General features: G+C 40.6%; 1 pseudogene; it reads right to left on the bottom strand.

Moving 5' to 3' along the window:
- Nucleotides 1-2,224: 2,224 nt before the first annotated feature.
- On the bottom strand, nt 2,225-3,954 carry LOC134387485 (pseudouridine-5'-phosphatase-like; annotated as a pseudogene).
- Between the last annotated feature and the right edge of the window lie 14,271 nt (nt 3,955-18,225).

Here is an 18,225-nt window from a genome sequence, read left to right as displayed (position 1 = left end):
AATTCACTTTGGATACATTAATTTTGAGATGTCTCTGGTGGGGAGTAGAGAGATGAAGCAGAAAGATTAATTATGTGTTGTCTACCAGTACCCTGAGGGGAGACAGGTGGGAAATGAAGAAAGACACGATTTATTTTATGGGATTAGGAGGACCTTGTAGGCTGCTGACCTGCAAGGCATCTCAGTTTATTTTTTGGTTTCTTTTATAAGCCAGTGAAAATTACAAATCATGATGATTAAATAAGTTATGTCTGGTACCAAACTATTTATAGAACATTTTCAGCTGCCACAGCGCTTGAAGATTCATAGCTAACTACTTAACAAAATAAAAACATAAGCTTCTCATTTACAAAACTTCCAGGGTCCTGGGTTCAATCAAAGGTCAGACCTCAAAGGGAGGGAGAAGGGGGAAGTAGGCAAAAGGGATGCCAGCCTTGCTGGCTTCCCTAGAATAGCAAGGACTTTGTCAGCTTGCTTATTCAGTATCCCACAGTTATGTATAAGATTCTGGAGATAAGTCTAAGAGCTAGAGATAAGATGTTGAGAAACAAATACTTTTGCTATTTTAGACCACTGATGGATTAAAGTTTAGTTGTTCTTGATCCCCACAGCTCAGCCATTCCATGTTTTCAAATTTATATTTGCATTCTTTCTTACACTGAAATTCATTGAGTTATCATTAGCAGACTCAGCATTGCATCTAATTGGATCTAAAATCCATGTCTTCACTTAAAAAGAAAATAAATCTGAAAATGTAGTTTTCATTTCACCTTTTAAATGAAGACAAATGATTTGATTCATTCTTTTTTTTCCATACAAACGTGTGAAATGATTTTATTTAATATGTGAGGGAAACAGTAAGATGTTAAAACTGGTTTGAAGGAGAGCAGACAGTATATAGGCAGTAAGAAATGCTGAAATGAATTTGCTAAACTGATGCTAAATTGGTCAGTAGCCAAGGGCCATCATCAACAGATAATCATTCCACCAGACAAGCACATGCATTACTATGGTTTTTCTGCAACTTACAGAGTTGAAAAATAGTTGAATGACAATAAAGGACAGAGACCACCTGAAAAGGTGTGTAAGCCAGAACTGAGTAGTACTCTTTTATTCCCCATTTCCATGGCTTTCACAAATTTTCTCTGATAAATTGTAGACAAATTCCAAAGGCTGAGTAAATCTATAAGAGGAGTTAATCATAAAAGCGTAATGTCCTATAAATTATTCCAAATGTGTACTGTGGTTTTTGGTTGTATCAAGTACACATTCTGAAATCAAATTCTACTTCTGTCAAATAAATGTAGAAAATCAGCATTCTTAAAGGAGGGAAATGATTTTTCTCAGGTAGAAAACATTCTTCAATGTAGAGAAGAATACAGATACAAGATATATGCTATAGCTGTGTTCACACTAAAACTGTTGATGATACAGCTCAGAGGTAGTCATTGAGTAAAGGTCCAAAGAGATATTTTGAGATCACAAAAGGAATTTTAATGCTAGCTAATAGGAGTATTATCTCCTAGGACTCACCAAAACATGGCTTTCCCAACTCAGATTACAAACCAGAAATATTTATCACCTCACTTTATCAGTTGCTACTGCATGTTAACACTGAGGAGAGTGAAGCAATATATAATACATATAAATATGTTTACATACATATATGCATATATAGTTTACATTTTCCAGCCAATGTTCAGAAAAACTAAAATGAAAAAGTGATGAACAGAAATATAATTTCATTTTGTCTTGGAAAAGTATATATTTTACATATATATATGAATGCATATATATATATATACATATAACATGCATGGATATTCACATACTGGTATGTATATATATTGTGTATATTCACTTGGTCGTGTACTATATCAGCTTGATTTTTCAGATGGATAGCACGTGAGAGCCTCTCTCTCTCTGCTCCACCATTTCTGCCATGTGTAGGTCACTGTCGTCACTACCAAGACCCTCACCAGTAATTAACATTTGATCTTTGGTCTGGGCTGTCTCTACTTTTTGTGTCTTCAGATGTCAAGTTTTAGTTTACCAACACTGTAGAAATAGTGACCCAAGCAAAACCCAGAATGAAAAGGCAAATTTTTCAAGGCTAAAAATCACTATGCAGGTTGCGATAAGAGTTGTCAATTTCCATTCCCCTTTCCCTCAGCAATTTGGATTATGAAAGTGAGCTCAGGATGCCATGATGCCCAGAGCTGCATTAGGGACTGCTCCCATGCTCATAGGAGGGCAGACTGAAAAGCTCGAGCTGAAAGTCCAGCAGGGAATTCAGCGCCAGGGTGGCTTTTCTGGTTAAGACTTGGCTCGGGTTTCCATCTGGAGCCATGACCACTTGCATCCCGGCTGCCAGGGCCACATCCACCCCAGTGGGAGTATCTTGAAAGATGAGACACTTCCACAGGAGGAGGAGGAGAAAACCTCTTGGCACAAGCTAGAAATATGTTGGAGTATGGTTTACCATTCTTCACTTTGGGATCATCTTCCAAAACACTGATAAAATGAAGAATTTCTTGTGTCCATTTGTCTTCATTTCAAACAATACAAACCCCAAGCTGGTGGCAATAGCATAAGGATATGTTGTGTTTTTGCAGGTGGCAGATGAGCTCTTTGGCCCCTGGAATGAGAGCAGCCACGGGGAACACCTCCTTTAATTTCACTTGGCTTTTTCCCACAAGCTCCTCTTTGGAGATCAGGAGCTGGAAGATGTCTATCATAACCTGAGCCGCCTCTAATGCCATTCTACCCATAACCAGGGACCTTACACCTCAGGTGTATTTCTTTTCATAGAGATCACATATTTCTTGAAACACTACTGAATGTAGCCGTTCAGTGTCCAGAAGGAGGACATGCACATCAAAGATGTGGGTGACCAGCTGCAGAAGGGGAGTGGGTGCCAGCACCACCTCAGTGCTCCCTTTTGGCTATGGTGGGGGTGGGGCAGAGGTGGGCATGCCTGCCTAGGGCACACAGGCTCCAGGCCTCACTGTGCACTGATTTGAATAATGTGTAAAATCATTCTCTGTAAATGAGTTACTGACTTTCACTCTCTCTCACATTAAATTTTCTCATTAAATTGCTTTTAAATATTTCCAGTTTTGCACCTTGGGGCCCGCCCAGGGACCCAAGGCATGGAGAACGGAACCGGACCCCCCTTCCCACATCCAGGCACACCGCGCCAGTGCCTCAGGGCCCACCCGGGAACCTGAGGTCTGAAGCTGGGGACCAGACACTCTCCATAACCAGGCACACTGCCAGCACAAGGGAACATGCCAAAAACATCACCTCCATGTGGGTGGCCCACCACAGCCACCACAATAACCATGGCTGCTACAAAAGTGGCTAGATGCCACAACCACCACGCAGATGGTCCACCAACCACTGGAGTGCATTGACACAAGGAGAGTCACAAGCAGAGATAAAGAAAAGAAGAGGATGTCTCTCTCCACAAAGCCCATTCCAGAGTGGCAGAAGAAGCATCTGCTCTGTGATAATATTGGGGGACCTGATCACACCTCTCAGCATTGGACAGATCATCTAGGCAACAAATCAACAGAGTAACCATTATTCTTTCAGAAGAAGAGAAAAAATCTAGGGTAATTAGAGGGGGGTCAGGGGGAGATAGAGGGGAATAGGGAGAGATTGGACAAGGTGCATAAAGAATAATTATGATTTGTAACAATATATATGCTAGTAATATTGATTTGATGAACATATCTCAATGTTGAACCCCCAAAATATGTATAATCAATTTTTATTCATGTTGGGAAAACAGAATAATTTAATTAGGCCTTCTTGCCTTAGGTACAGTTGGGGGTGGTGCGGCACATTCTTTGTAAGCAAATTGTGTGTGGGGGGGTGAAGTTAGTGCACATGGGCAGCCCCACCACTTGGCTGGCATCTCCCCAGGGCATCTGCACTATGCTCGGCCATGCTCTCAAACCTATGGCTCCAAGGACCTTTTTGCCAGTTACCTAGTTCATAGACCTGTGTGACGGGTCTGGTGACCCAGCCTGGCATGTGAGGGGTCTGGGGACCCAGCCTGGCATGTGAAGAGTTTGTGACCCAGTCTGTGAATGGGCTTGAGGGGTATGTGAGCTCCAGACCCAGCCCTAGCTTGACAATTGGCCCAATTGGAAGGATTACAGGCAAGTAAAAGAGCTTGACAATTCACTAAAACATAAAAAATAAATAAATAAATAATTCCAGTTTTACTGTGATACATGTTAATATGCATTTTCAGTCTTTTACAATAATTAAAATCCCTTCAAGTTGAAGTGGTACTTTACTAAGTTTCAAAAAAATTCAAGCCATATGGCATATGCTGTTTTTGTGCTTGCTGATCTCTCAGGCTTCACATATTGTTCTTCATCTAACCTGTGATAAAAACTCAAACTGGGAATAGAAAGGAATTTCCTCAACCTGATAAAGAACATCTATGAAAAATCTACTGTTACCGAAATAGGCTCTTGGGTCCCAAAGTCATAGACATGAACAATGCACCAAGCAATAAAGCAACCAATGTTTTATTAAAAGAGGAAATAGACTTATGCATAAGGGAGGTAGCTACAGAGAAGCTTTAAAGGGGAAAGAGGCAGGTCCTTTAAAGGGAAGGTGGGGAGGAGTGCAGGCCAGTGTCATCATTCTGCCTCTGGAGGTGTTTCATTCTGTTCTTCCTGGTTGCATTGTAAAGAAAAATATAACTTTAACATGCGCAATTTGCTTCTGTGCTAATGCTTGCTAAAAATGAGAAAACATAACTAATGCCATTTTAAGTAAGGCAGCTTCTAAGGGGATATGCAGAGGCCAGGCAAGTCAAGGCAGACCCAGGCATGCAAAATTCCATGAAGGGAGTAATCACCACCCGGTTGCAGGAACTGACCAGTTCCTTATCTAGAGGCCACCTGGCCACAAGGAAGATAAATGACTGGGAAATACACTATTCCTTATTGGTGTGCCAGCCCACTAAAGCCCACCAATAAATCTAAAGGTCACCTCTGATAACCTGTAAGCAGTATACAACTCATCCTGTTGCCAAAGTCTGTCTAAAAAACTGTATAAAAAGTGCTTGTGTTAAGAGCTTGGGGCCGCTTCTGTCTTGAAGACTGAGCAACCCCAGCATGCTGGAATAAACTCCTCTTGCTTGATTGCAACGGTCTCTGTCTCGTGGTCTTTGTGAGGTGAACCATCCCAATTTGTGGGATTTGTGCACATTGCACAAGTCTTACAGCATCATGAGCATATGCTCAGTTAGGGCTTTGGTCCTCCTGTCTGCTCAGTAGGTCCAAGATGATGGTCGTGTTCATTATTATCATCATCCTAGGAGAGTCACTGTAGTGGTTACCTTAAAGCTTTATGTGCATTGGGGAACTCCTGAAGGAGTCTTAAGGTTAATCTGTAACTTAATTTTACAATTAAGGGAAAAGAAAGATTGGATAGCTAATAATAAGTTTTAAACAAAGCTAACAGTTGGTAATCATGCACCCTGGGGAATCTCATAACTGAGGAGTGGAAAAGTAACAAAGTGTCCTCTGCAGGGAAAATGGAGTCAGTTTTGTTGATAGGCCTAGCCCTATTCCATCTCACTACAACTAACACTGTTCTTAATGGTGAAAGACAGGATGCTCTCCTTTTAAATAAAAATTATAGGAAACTATTGTTTTGGACTAAGTTCCTGCATTAGGTCCCAAAAGACCAGACTAAAAATCAAAAGGGAGTCACCCCTGCTAATGTGCATGTCACTTTAGCCTGTGGTCTGACCTTCTAAGAAGTCAGGAGAAAGATAACAGCCAATTTCCCCTATCATCAATAGATATGCTAATGAAGTTCCCTCTGCTTTAATCCTTTCACAAAAGAGATAGCCTGAAGTAACCTGATGTTATTTTTCTTTGTTCTTTTTTCCTGTCCCCACCTTACAAGGAAAGTAACTTTGAAATGACCAATTTGCTCATTGTTCTTTGTTTCTGCTTTCTGTAGTCTTTTTCTATCTATAAAACCAACCTCATCTGCTTGACTCATTGGAAACAATCTGTTTTATGGAATAACTTGTTGCCTGTGATTCTAGAATGACAATAAAACCAACTGAGATCTTAAACTAAATTTGCTGTAATTTTGTTCTTTGATACCCCTAAGATCAGAAACAAGGCAAGGATATCTGCTCTTACCAGTTCTATTCATCACTGCATTGGAGGTTCAAGGCAACACAATAAGTCGAGAAAATAAATAATAGATCTGCAAAATAACCAGCGCCACTTTAGACAAGCCTAAGAACAAAATGGTGCTGCCCACCTCCTCCCCTCCCCTCCCTGCTTCCCTTTACAAGGAGCCTCCTGACTTAAACAGAAACCCCTTTTGCTTCAGCAAGGATGCAGTTCTCCACCCAGATCCACATTAGCATAATGACCCTCCTTGATGGTGTCAGCCAGCCCTTGGTGCACTATATAAGCTCTACCACCCCCTCACCTGGTGCTGTCCACCATTTTCAGGGCAGCCCTGGGCTGCCTGCCACTCTGAGCACAGCCTGGCAGATTTCTTTCTTTAATAAAGCTTGAACGGTACCCAGCACCTCGGCTCACTTTCTTTCAATAAATAAATAAATAAATGGACATCATCTAGATGGTGAAAGAAGTAAAACCATCCTTATTCGCAGCAACTTGAATGTCTATGTAGAAAATAAAATCAAACCTACAAAAACGTGACTGCTAATAAGTGAGTTTAGGAAGGTTGTAAGATACGAGATCAATATGCAAAAATCAATTGTATTTCTATACTAGCAACAGACAATTACAGATTGAAAAATATTTAAATGCCATTTACAATAACATCAAAAAATAGGAAATACTTACAGATAAATCTGACAAGAGATATGCAAGATCTATAGGATGAAAACAACAAAACATTACTGAGAAATATTAAAGAAAACCTACATAAGCAGAGAGGAAACAGTGTTAATTGGTCAGAAAACTCAATGAAAGAAAGTGAGCCGAAACGCTGGGTACTGATCAAGTTTTATTAAAGACAAGGAATCTGCCAGGCTGCACTCAAAATGGAGAGCAGCAGCAGGGGCTGCCCTCAAAGTGGAGAACAGCACCAGGCGTCAGGGTGGGAGAGCTTATATAGGCTGTAGGGTGCCAGGGCTAACTGATGCAATCGAGGAGGAGCATTACACTAGTGCAGAAGCTCCACCTGGCTGATGCAACTGGGGTGGAAAATTGCACCTATGCAGAAGCCAAAAGGGTTTCTATTTTGCAGAAGTCACCAGGCTTCTCATAAGGAACAGGGGGCGGAGGCTGGTGGCCATTTTGTGCTTGGCCTTGCCTAAAATGGTGCTGGTTATGTTCAAAACCCATCACTCAATATTGATAAGGCATCGGTTTTCTCCAAAATGATCTACAGGTAGTCCCAGTCAAAATCACAGCAGGTTTATTTTTTCCTAGAAATTGATAAGCTGATTCTAAAATTCATACCAAATGCAAAGGTCCTAAATACCAGAAAAGTAAAAGGTTTTCAGACACCAGGATGAAGGGTTCAGATCCCCATACAGGCCAGCCACTAAAAACAAAAAAACAAACAAGAAAAACCACAAGAGTTGAAGGGCTCACACTACATGGTCTTGAGACTTATTATAAAGCTACAGTAATCAAGACAGTTTACTACTTATGTCAAGATAGACAAACAGATCAATGAAACAAAATAGAGAGTCCAGTAGACCCACACATTTTAAATAATTGATTTTTTTTAGGAAAGTACAAAGGCAATTCAATGGAGAAAGGATAGCCTCTTCTACAAATGGTGCTGGAACAATTGGATAACCACATGCAAAATAATAAACTTTGATCCATACCTAATACCATATATAAATATTAACTAAAATGGATCACAGACCTAAATATAAAAGCTAAAAACATAGAAGAAAACCTGTATGACCTTGTCTAGGCAAAAATTTCTTAGATCTGACACCAAAGTCATGATCATTTTAAAAGAAAATATTAATAATTTAGACTTCATCATAATTAAAAATAGCTCTTGGAAAAACACTGTCAGTTAGGACATCCCAAGAGATCAGTTCCCAGGAGTTGGCCAAAAAAGATCAGTCCCCAAAACATACCCTTCTGGAAATGTGTAAGGTTTGAGCAACTCAGGCCTGAATTACTCTTTAAAAGACTTAAAAAGTTAACTCTTTCCTGATCAGAAACTAACCTAATACCACCCTACAGATTATTCATTAATTACAAAGGGAAAAAATGTGCCTTTGAAAGAGTGATCTAGTGATTGTTATCTTAACCAAGTGATCAAACTTAGCATCACCAAGAATGGGATAACCTGATATTAGGTGCCTCCTGATGTGATGCAACATAAATACACAAAATTACCTCTAATACAGTCTTATCAAAAATGTTTGACCTGGACCTAATTCAGCCTCTAGACCTAACTTCAAGCCTGTAGGAAATAGGAAGGATAGAAAGAAATAAGTTAAATGACACCATGAGGAAACAATCATACAAATCCAGGATGAAGAACACTATGTGACAATGGATTTGGACTCTACAAGAACTCAATGTCATGGAAAGAAATAAAACGTGATAGAACTCTTCTAATTTCAAAGAGACTCAAGAGACATAATCACTACATATGAAATAGGAAGATTAAGTGGATCCTGTTTTTAAAAAAAAAGCTATAAAAGACATTCTTGGGAAATCTGGTCATTGATTAGATATTAGATAATATTAGGAAATTACTATTAATTTTCTTAGGTATGATTTCAGGATTGTGATTATGTAGAAGAACATCTTCACTCTTAGGAGATACGTGCTGAAGTATTTAAGGGTCAAATGGCATGATGTCCTCAGCTTACTTTCCAATAGTTCTCCAAAAAACCAAAAAAGTGTGTGACGGCTGGCTGGTTAGCTAAGTTGGTTAGAATATGGTGTTATAACACCAAGGTCACAGGTGTCAATCCCTGTAATGGCCAGCTGCCCCCCCCCAAAAAAAAAGTGTGATTAAATATATGTATGTACATGTGTATGTGTATTTGAGTAGAATAATACATACATATATGTTTAGAGAGAGAGAAATGATATAGTAAAATTAATGATTGTTGAATGAGGTAGAAGGTATGTAAGTATTCTTTCACCTTTTTATATGCTTGAAAATCTTCATGGTTGAATGCTGGGGGGAAATGATGGCTCAGATATAATCAAATGGATTTGGCCACTAGTTCCATGAGAAGCGATGGGGGAAGTGAAAAATCAGAGATGACTTCAAGTTTCCAGAGTTGGTGGATGAAGGTATTATTCAGTATTCAGTAAATTTACTCCTTCTTTTTATTTTCCCAACATGCCTGAAGAGTAAATGAAGTAGGTTTCACTTTCCACTTTATAGGAAGAAGGAAACATATCAACTAAGTAATTAAAAGACTTGATCAAAGCCAGATGCTGGGAGAGATGGGTTTAGAATCCCAGACTTTTGAACCTTGGTCCAGCGCACTTTCCCCTTCAGGACTTGTATGCCCACTGCTACTCACATTAACATTTATTGTGGACATCAGGAAATTGAGGGAGGATGAATCCAGTCAGAGATTGATAAGAAAGGGAATCTGAAATCTACGTGTGCCTTAGAAAAACAAAAAGGATTAATAGAGTGATAATCCTCTTCTAAGAAGTCCTACATAGAAGACTCCAGTTGTGATAAGGCTAGAGGAACAAGCTAAGAAATATTCACAGAATTCAGAGGGAGGGAAAAACCGCAGAGAGCTGTAAATAGAAGAAAATTTCAAGTGGACTAAGATTTAAATATTTAATTAAAAATTATAAAATACCATAGAAAAATACAGGTGAATACTTTTCTAATTTTAAGAATAGAGAAAAGCTCTCTGATCAGAACAAGAAAGGTAGAAAATAAAGGGAGATAGTAATATCCCTAAAACCATAACTTTAAAAATGTTCTTCTTGGCAATTAAGTCAGAGAAAGAAAACGAATGGAAAAAAAATTTTTTTGTAACACACATAATAGACAAAAGAAAATATCTTTAATGTATAAAGTGTTCCATAAAATAATACAGGAAAAGGCAACACTTTTTAAGAAAAATGACCCAAGCTTCTGAATTTTTTGTAATGTGCCTATATTATTTTCAGCATCAGAAAAGAATGGTTAAGTTATCATCACTGCAGAGGAATGAAGGTGGGCAATATCCAGGGGGGAAGGTATTCTAAACAAAGGAAAGTTATGAGAAAATAGGATAATGTTTATGACCCAGGAGTTGACTAGCAAGATAATTAGTGTGCCTGAAGCGAGTAACACCTCCATATTCTTGAATATCCCTTGATTTGGAGACAAATCCTCCTTGAACATAGGAACATTTTCACATTAGAACTGTTCTGTAAACAAACAAAATTCAGGTGCATGCAATTTACAGAATTAGCAACACGGTGTACATAAAATAAACAGCAAAGGACCTGCTACAGGATCTGGTATATTTATATTTATAAATATAAATGTAAGTTCCATTCTCTCCTCTACTGAGTCACTCATTTTAAAATTCTTATAGGGGCCAGCCCATGGCTCACTTGGGAGAGTGTGGTGCTGATAACACCAAGGCCACAGGTTCGGATCCTGTATAGGGATGGCCGGTTTGCTCACTGGCTGAGCGTGGTGCTGACAACACCAAGCCAAGGGTTAAGATCCCCTTACCGGTCATCTTTAAAAAAAGAAAACAAGGGCCAACCCCATGGCGCACTCGGGAGAGTGCGGCGCTGGGAGCGCAGTGACGCTCCCGCCACGGGTTCGGATCCTATATAGGACTGGCCGGTGTGCTCACTGGCTGAGTGCCGGTCATGGAAAAGACAAAAAAAAAAAAAAAATCTTATAGATTGAGTCTTAATAAAATATCTTACAAATCTTTACTTTGGATAGAATCTTCATAAAATGTCTTATAAATAAAATCTTACAAATATTTACTTCAGAAAATGGGATTTAATGCAACTGTAAATATTTCTTGAGTAGTTTTCTTTCTCATTTCTAATGTCATAAACACTTGTCATTATGAAAAACTTTATAATAGTAATTTTTATTAGATGCATGATATTCCATCATGTGGCTACAGAATGATTTACCTGACAATTTATCTATTGTTGAATGTGAACTCTGAACTAATTCTTTGCACACAATTCTGCATATCTCCAAGTATATCCATGAAATAAATATCCAGAAGGAGAACCACTAAAAACTAAAGGTCATTCCTTAGTATTACAGATAACATGATTTTATCTGATTCTAGACAAATCATTTTAAATCTTTTTGGGTTAGACTCCTTTGGAGGAAATTATAAAAAGATAGATTCTTTCCTCAGAGGATGGAACTGAGTTTTTTGGGTCCACCCTAACACTATCCAGTAAAAATATAATGCAAGCCATACATACAACTTTGAATTTTCTTGTAGCCACAATTTTAAAAGTATAAAGAAACAGGTAAAAATTAATTTTAATAATATAGTTTATTTAGTCCAATATTCCCAAATATTGTTTTATCATGCAATCAACATAAAGGAACTATTCATGGGATAGTTTGCATTCTCTTTTTCCCTCTAAGCCTTTGAAATCTGAGTGTATTTTACACTTAACAGCACATCTCAGTTCTGACCAGCTGCATTTCAAGTAGCCACTAAAGTGACCCAAAGCAACCATATTACTCAGCCATGCCCAGTGCCATGGCTCCCATCATTCACTCAGACAAGAACACCTAAAGAAAAGATCACTGGATAGGTCTTGACAAAGAATTCTCAGAAGGAAAACCAAATATGCTCATGCTCTGAAAAACAAGAAAGCTCTTTCAGGGAAGAAAGCAAACAGCCACTCACCTCACAGTTTATACATCACTGCTGCTTTCCTCATCCTCTGGCACCTTTCTTTCAGATGGGCAGAAGTAAGGGTGGAGGAAGAAATCACGAAACATAGACCCCTTCTTGTAGCCCAGACTGACCAAGAAAAATTACAGCCTCAATCCTCCTTCCCACTACTTGTCACAGACCTACAGAGGAAAGACAGAGGGAGTCTGGGCAAGCAGCCCTTCCTGGGATCAGAGATGGGCCAACTTCTTCTACAGGGGGGCCAAGGTAGGGCAATTCAGAGAATGCAGAGGATCTCGTCCTCCTATCCCAGCAGCTAAACTGGGGGCAGCTTCCAAATCTGTAATTTTCATACTAAGACCTGGTAAAGGGCGTGGAGACTTTCACCTGAAATCTTTTCTCGGGGCTTTTGTTCCTATTTGAGGGTCATTACTATGGTACTGAGGCCTCTGTCACAATAAGGCAAGAGGATAGAGGAGCAACAGAGAACTGATAGTCACAAGCTCCTAGAAACCCTAGAACACAATTAGTCTCAGGGTGCACTTACTCCCAGTTAAGCCCAATCTATGTCAGCTCCTAACAGTACAGGAGAAGGAGATACCAAGAGAAAACTGTACAGGACCTGCTCCCATGAGGGTTTAGAGGCACTGTTGTGAAAACAAGGGACAGGCCCTGAGAGAAAAACAGAGGAGAATGCTGTTACCCAGAAACAGAAATAAGATTCTGTAGCATCCCCTGCCAGTTACCCAACTACAGGCAACATTGACCAATGACCACATGCACACAACTTCCTTCACAGTTTCACTAAAAGATACACAGAAACACCCAAACGGGCCAGCCACCAAAAACAAAAACAAGTATCCACAAAAACACCATCACAGAGTGAGATCCCAGAAACACTGAAATGAAAACAGGATCCTCCCACACCCACCCACTTCATAGCCAAACTCCTACATCGATCAACACAAACGGTAACAACCACATTCACAATCTTCCTCACAAAGGCACAACAGCAGCACCACACAGTCACAAACCCACCATTAGAGCCTCTAAAAACACTGAAATGACTATACCCTCTCCCCCACTCCCACCCCACTCATAAATTCTTACCCAGTTAGTAACACTTATGGTAATATTCTCAAAGATCCACAAAAGCAATATCACACTGTCACAATCCAACCAATATAAATCCCAGACACGCAAAAGAGAAGATATGCTCTCCCCATATCCAGCTCCTTTCAGCACCAAACTCTTATCAGACTCAGTAGCACAAATGGTCACACGACCGATGTCACGGGTTTGGATCCCCGTACTGGCCAGCCCTCCCCCCACAAAAAAGGTCTCACGTAGTCACACAGTCACATCACATACAATCACATTCACGCAGCTGTACTATCTCACTCTCACAGCCACCTGCACATACACAGAGTCAGTAACATAGGCAAAAATCACACGTAGCTACGTAAACCCATTCACGTAGTCGCAAATGGCCACACACACAACCCTGCTGTCACAATCTTGCAGTGTTAGCCAGCTAGCTCCGCGCGCGCGCACACACATGCACACACTCACACACGCACACACACAGCCTGCGCTCCTAGGAAAGGAACTGAGACTGAGCATAGAGGCCTCTAGAAGTGTGAGGCCGGCCCGTGGCTCACTCGGTAGAGTGCGGTGCTGATAACACCAAGGCCACGGGTTCGGATCCTATATAGGGATGGCCGGTTTGCTCACTGGCTGAGCGTGGTGCTGACAACACCAAGCCAAGGGTTGAGATCCCCTTACCGGTCATCTTTAAAAAAAAAAAAAAAAAAAAAGAAGTGTGGCCCAGAGCCCAGACAGCCGCGGGCAGCGCCAAGGCGGGCCTTAGATCCAGACCAGGCATCTCGAGGAGTCCTCAACTGAGGGTCCCTAGGCGACCCTGAGCTCACGCACCTCGGGCACCAGAAATTCGCCAAAGCGCGAATTCGGAAACGTAGCAGCCTCAAGGCGGGGAGGGTCCAGGGGAATGTAGCCCAGGTGGGTCCTGAGAAATGTAGTCCCGAGTCTGCGCGGGACTCGTCCACGAAAGACTCGGTGTTGCTGCTGCTGTCCAGCTTAGAGCCCGTGGGCCTGATACTAGAATGCGCGGCCGAAACCCCTCCTGCTGGAACTCAGCCCCTTTCATAACTGGGGTCGATCCACGCCCTCTAGGCGCGAGTCGGTAATCCCCTAAGATGTGTGGGAGTCCCAGGGGACGGGGAAAAAATACCCTGTAGCTCTAAACCGAGGCTGCAGTCACCGGGAGTGGAGGGAGGCAGCTGCCAGAGTCAAAGCATAGTGTAGGATCCTTAGTGACAGACCCCACACATAGTGACACTGTGTAAATATTAATACATTATTCCTGTAGGGGGCAGTGAGGGGGGTTCCGTATCTGAGACTGTGGGTCATAAAATCAAAAGAAATAAAAAGTCAAATGATGAGAGCTTTAAAAGTTTTCTAGCTACAGATTTATAGGGATCCAAGAAGAGAGAACAGAGAAAATATAACCAAAGAATACAAGAATTTTCCAAAACTGACAGACACTAGTCAACAAGATAAAAGTCAATCGAGTACCAAGCGCAATGGATGAAAAAGGCATATAATTCTAAGGCATATAATTGAACAATTTCAAATCATCAGGGATAGCAGACTCATTACCAATCAAGATGGAATAAGCCCGTTACAGCATGTCTCTCACCCATTATTACCTAACATCCTGGATCGAATACAAAAAGCAACTACCTGAGGACTCAGAGATATAAATAATAGCAGGCAGATGTGAAGAGAGGTAAAAACGTGAAGAATGAACAAACAATATGGTAACATGTTTACTGGGGTATTTTCCTGCTTTCTTTCATATAAAACCCATATAAATCCATATTTATATGGGTTTGACTGGAAGGAGAACTGTCCCAGAACAAGTCCCAGAACTGTGCAGTGGGTGCAGGCAGCAAAAGTTATGAGAGAAACCCATTCTTTCTAGCCAGAGGACTGGAAAAAGAGGGCTCTGCGTGCCAGAAAAAAGACTAGGTAATTAACTATGAACAGAAATTTATTGGCACACAGTTCTGGAGGCTGGGAAGGCAAAGACTGAGGGGCTGGCATCTGGAGAGGACCTTCTTGCTGCATCATCCCATGGTGGGAGACAGAAGCAGAAAGGGGTCAAACTCGCCCCCTTATAATGGCACCAATACTGTCCATGGCCCTCATGGCCTAATCACTTCTTAAGGGTCCCACCTCTTAATTCTGTTACAATACCAATTAAATCTCAACCTGAGTTTAGCATTTGTGGACTCTGAATTTTATTCCACTGATTTGTATCTGTCCTTATTCTAGTAGCACACTATTTTCATTACTATAACTGTTCAAATGTATCTCCTTCCTCAGCCTCTTCTTTCCTAGGCTTTTCAGTCTGTCTGCTGTTTGCTGTATCTGTTGTTGCTTGTCACAGGTTGCCACGAGTAATACATGCTTTGCCTTTAAATGTTTTTGACAAAAGCCTCCCAGGAGTCTATTCCAGCTCCGAGAGAGTTCTGAGTTCAGGGGAGGTGAAACAAAGGCACACCCCCGTGCTGATCCTTCAGGGAGCCTTGAGAAAGATCAAAATAAGAACTTTTTTTTTGGCAGCTGGCCGTACTGGGATCCGAACCTGTGACCTTGGTGTTATAAGGCTATGCTCTAACCAATTCAACTAACCAGTCATCCCCCAAGCACAACCTTTTGAGAACAAGATCTGTATTGCCCACTTTGGCACCAACAAGCTGCACCAAGAGCACAGCCACCATACCCACAGAAGCCAATGAGCTGGGTAACGGTAGGTGGGTAAGCAAAAATGCCACTATGCTCTTTACCAAAATTTAGCAGCTTCTTTCTTCAATAAGCATTCTCATGGTTTTCAGAATTTTCAAATTAGATCCCAGAGTTCCAAAAAAGTTGATTCTGACAATTTTTTCCAGCTTAATCATTGCATCATTGGAGGGGTAGTTCTGCAAAACACCCTACTTCACCATCCTCAGTGATGTTACACCCATTTCTATCAGTTTTGCTTCACATATTTTACAGCTATGTCTGTTGCATACATGTATAGGATTGCTATATTTGAACAGACATTCCAGAAGTACATTTTCACTATAGAATTATGGGGGTTTTTTTGGTTTTTGTTTCTTTTTGTTGTTATTTTTAGATGTAGAATTCTGGGTTGAACAGTTTTTCTTTCACCACTTGAAAAATGTCATACTGCTTCCCTTCTGGCCTCCATGGGTATGATGAGAAATCTGCTGCCATTTCAAATTGTTTCCCCCCTATTGGTAAGGTGTCCTTTCTCTCTCACTACTTTTGATATTTCTTGTTTGTCTTTAATTTTCAGAAATTTGACTATAATGTGTCTTGGTTTAGATATCTTTGGTTTTTATCCTGTTTGGATTTTGCTCAGTTTCTTGAATCTATGGATTTATGTCTTTCACCATATTTGGGAAGTGTTCAGCCATTATTTCTACAAGTGCTGACTTATTTAGCGCTGTCCTCCTTTTTCCCTTCTCTTCAGGACTCCTATGACACAAATATTAGATTCTTTCTTACAATTTCACAAATCTCTGAGTCTCTGTTTTTGCTTTCAGTCTATTTTCTCCCTGTTGTCAGACTGGATAATTTCTATTGTTCTGTCTTAGAGCTCACTGATTCTTTTTTTTTGTACCTTCCATACTTCTGTTGAGCCCATCCATTGAGTTTTTAAATTTCTGTTATTGTATTTTTCAATTCTAAAATTTGTTTGGTTCTTCCTTATTGTCTTCTATTTCTTTGCTGAAACTTTCTATTTTTCATAGATTTCAAATGTTTGTAATTGCTCATTGAAGCATATTTATAATGGCTGCTTTAAAATATTTGCCTGATAATTCTAACGTCTGTCATCTGTGCATTGACATCTAGTGATGTTTATTCAAGTTCAGATTTTCCTGGTTTTAGTATCATGAGCGATTTTCAGTTGAAACATGGACATTTGGGGTATTATGTTATGAGATTCTAGATCTTGTTTAAATGTTCTGTTTTAGCTGGCTTTCTCTAACACTGTTATGGCTAGGAGAGGGAGGACAGAACCTGTTTTTGGCCAGGTGTGGGTAGAGGTCAAGGTTCCCCACTCAGCCTCCTTTGCCATCTAAGGAGGGAAGGCCTCCTGGTAATTGCTGAACAGGGATGGAAGTTCCAGCTCACCACTAGGCATCTGCTGATACCACCCTGGCTAAGATGGAGAAGACTATATTATTACCACTCCCCAGGTGGTCTCCACTGACACCACAAGCGTGTGTGTGGCTTCATTAGTGATGGGCAGTGGTGAAAGATCTGACTCTCCACTAGGCCTCCATTTGATACCACCATTCAGGTGCAGGTGCCTCACTATTGCTAGCCGGGGGTGAAAGTCCCAGCTTCTCAAATGGTCTAAACTGACACCATGCAGGGAGGATGCTGCCTCATTACCACCTAGTGGGAATGAAAGTCCCAGCTCTCTACTTGGCATTTTCTAACACCACCAGTGTGTGTTTGAGGGGGAGGGGAGTACAGGTGAGTGAGGGGGGAGGAAGGCAGGGCTGAGCACCTCTTTACAGCCTGGCAAGGGTGTAAGTCTAGACTCTTCACTCAGTCTTTGCTGGTGTGGGTGTGGGTGGGGCCAGTTTTTTTCTGTGGTGTTTGGCTGGAGTAGAACAATTATTGTCTAAATGTGTTGTGTTACTAGGCTGCCCCTTTCCTTGTTCTTTAGCTAAAGAGAGAATGCTTTTGCTGGTTTTTTGTTTTTGTCTGCATCCACTGGCATTTCAGGGGTGCCAGCTTCTCCAGATCCAAGCCTGGGATATATGAGGCAAAAAGAAAGCCCAGGTCACACACCGCTGTGTTATTCCTTAGGTCCCATGGTCCCTACCTTGTCTTCCTTCTTTTCGCCACATTCAAATCTTATGTTTGTTTTCTATAAACATACAGAGTTTTTATTTGCACTTAAAAGGAGAAATGGAGAAAAGTACATATGTTCAATTTTCCCTGAGTGAAGTCCCTCTTCTATTATTATTATTATTATATTATTATCATCATCATCATTATCATTATTATTATTGACAGCTTATCATCATCATCATATCATCATTATTATTATTATTGACAGCTGGCCGGGATCTAAACCAATGATATAAGGCTGTGCTTTAACCAACTGAGCTAACCTAACCAGCCAGTCTTTATTTTTAAACTATTACTTCTATCTTGTACATCTATTCTTTTCTTGCCCTTTTAAATGTCTATTGTATACATAGAGGATATTCTGGATCTCTTTTCATATTTTTCCCTTTCATAACTTCAAT

The sequence above is a fragment of the Cynocephalus volans genome, chromosome 10, assembly GCF_027409185.1.
Source record: "Cynocephalus volans isolate mCynVol1 chromosome 10, mCynVol1.pri, whole genome shotgun sequence".
Classification (NCBI taxonomy): domain Eukaryota; kingdom Metazoa; phylum Chordata; class Mammalia; order Dermoptera; family Cynocephalidae; genus Cynocephalus; species Cynocephalus volans.
The sequence above is the reverse complement of the archived record's forward strand: the minus strand, read 5'-3'. Positions and strand labels throughout refer to the sequence as shown.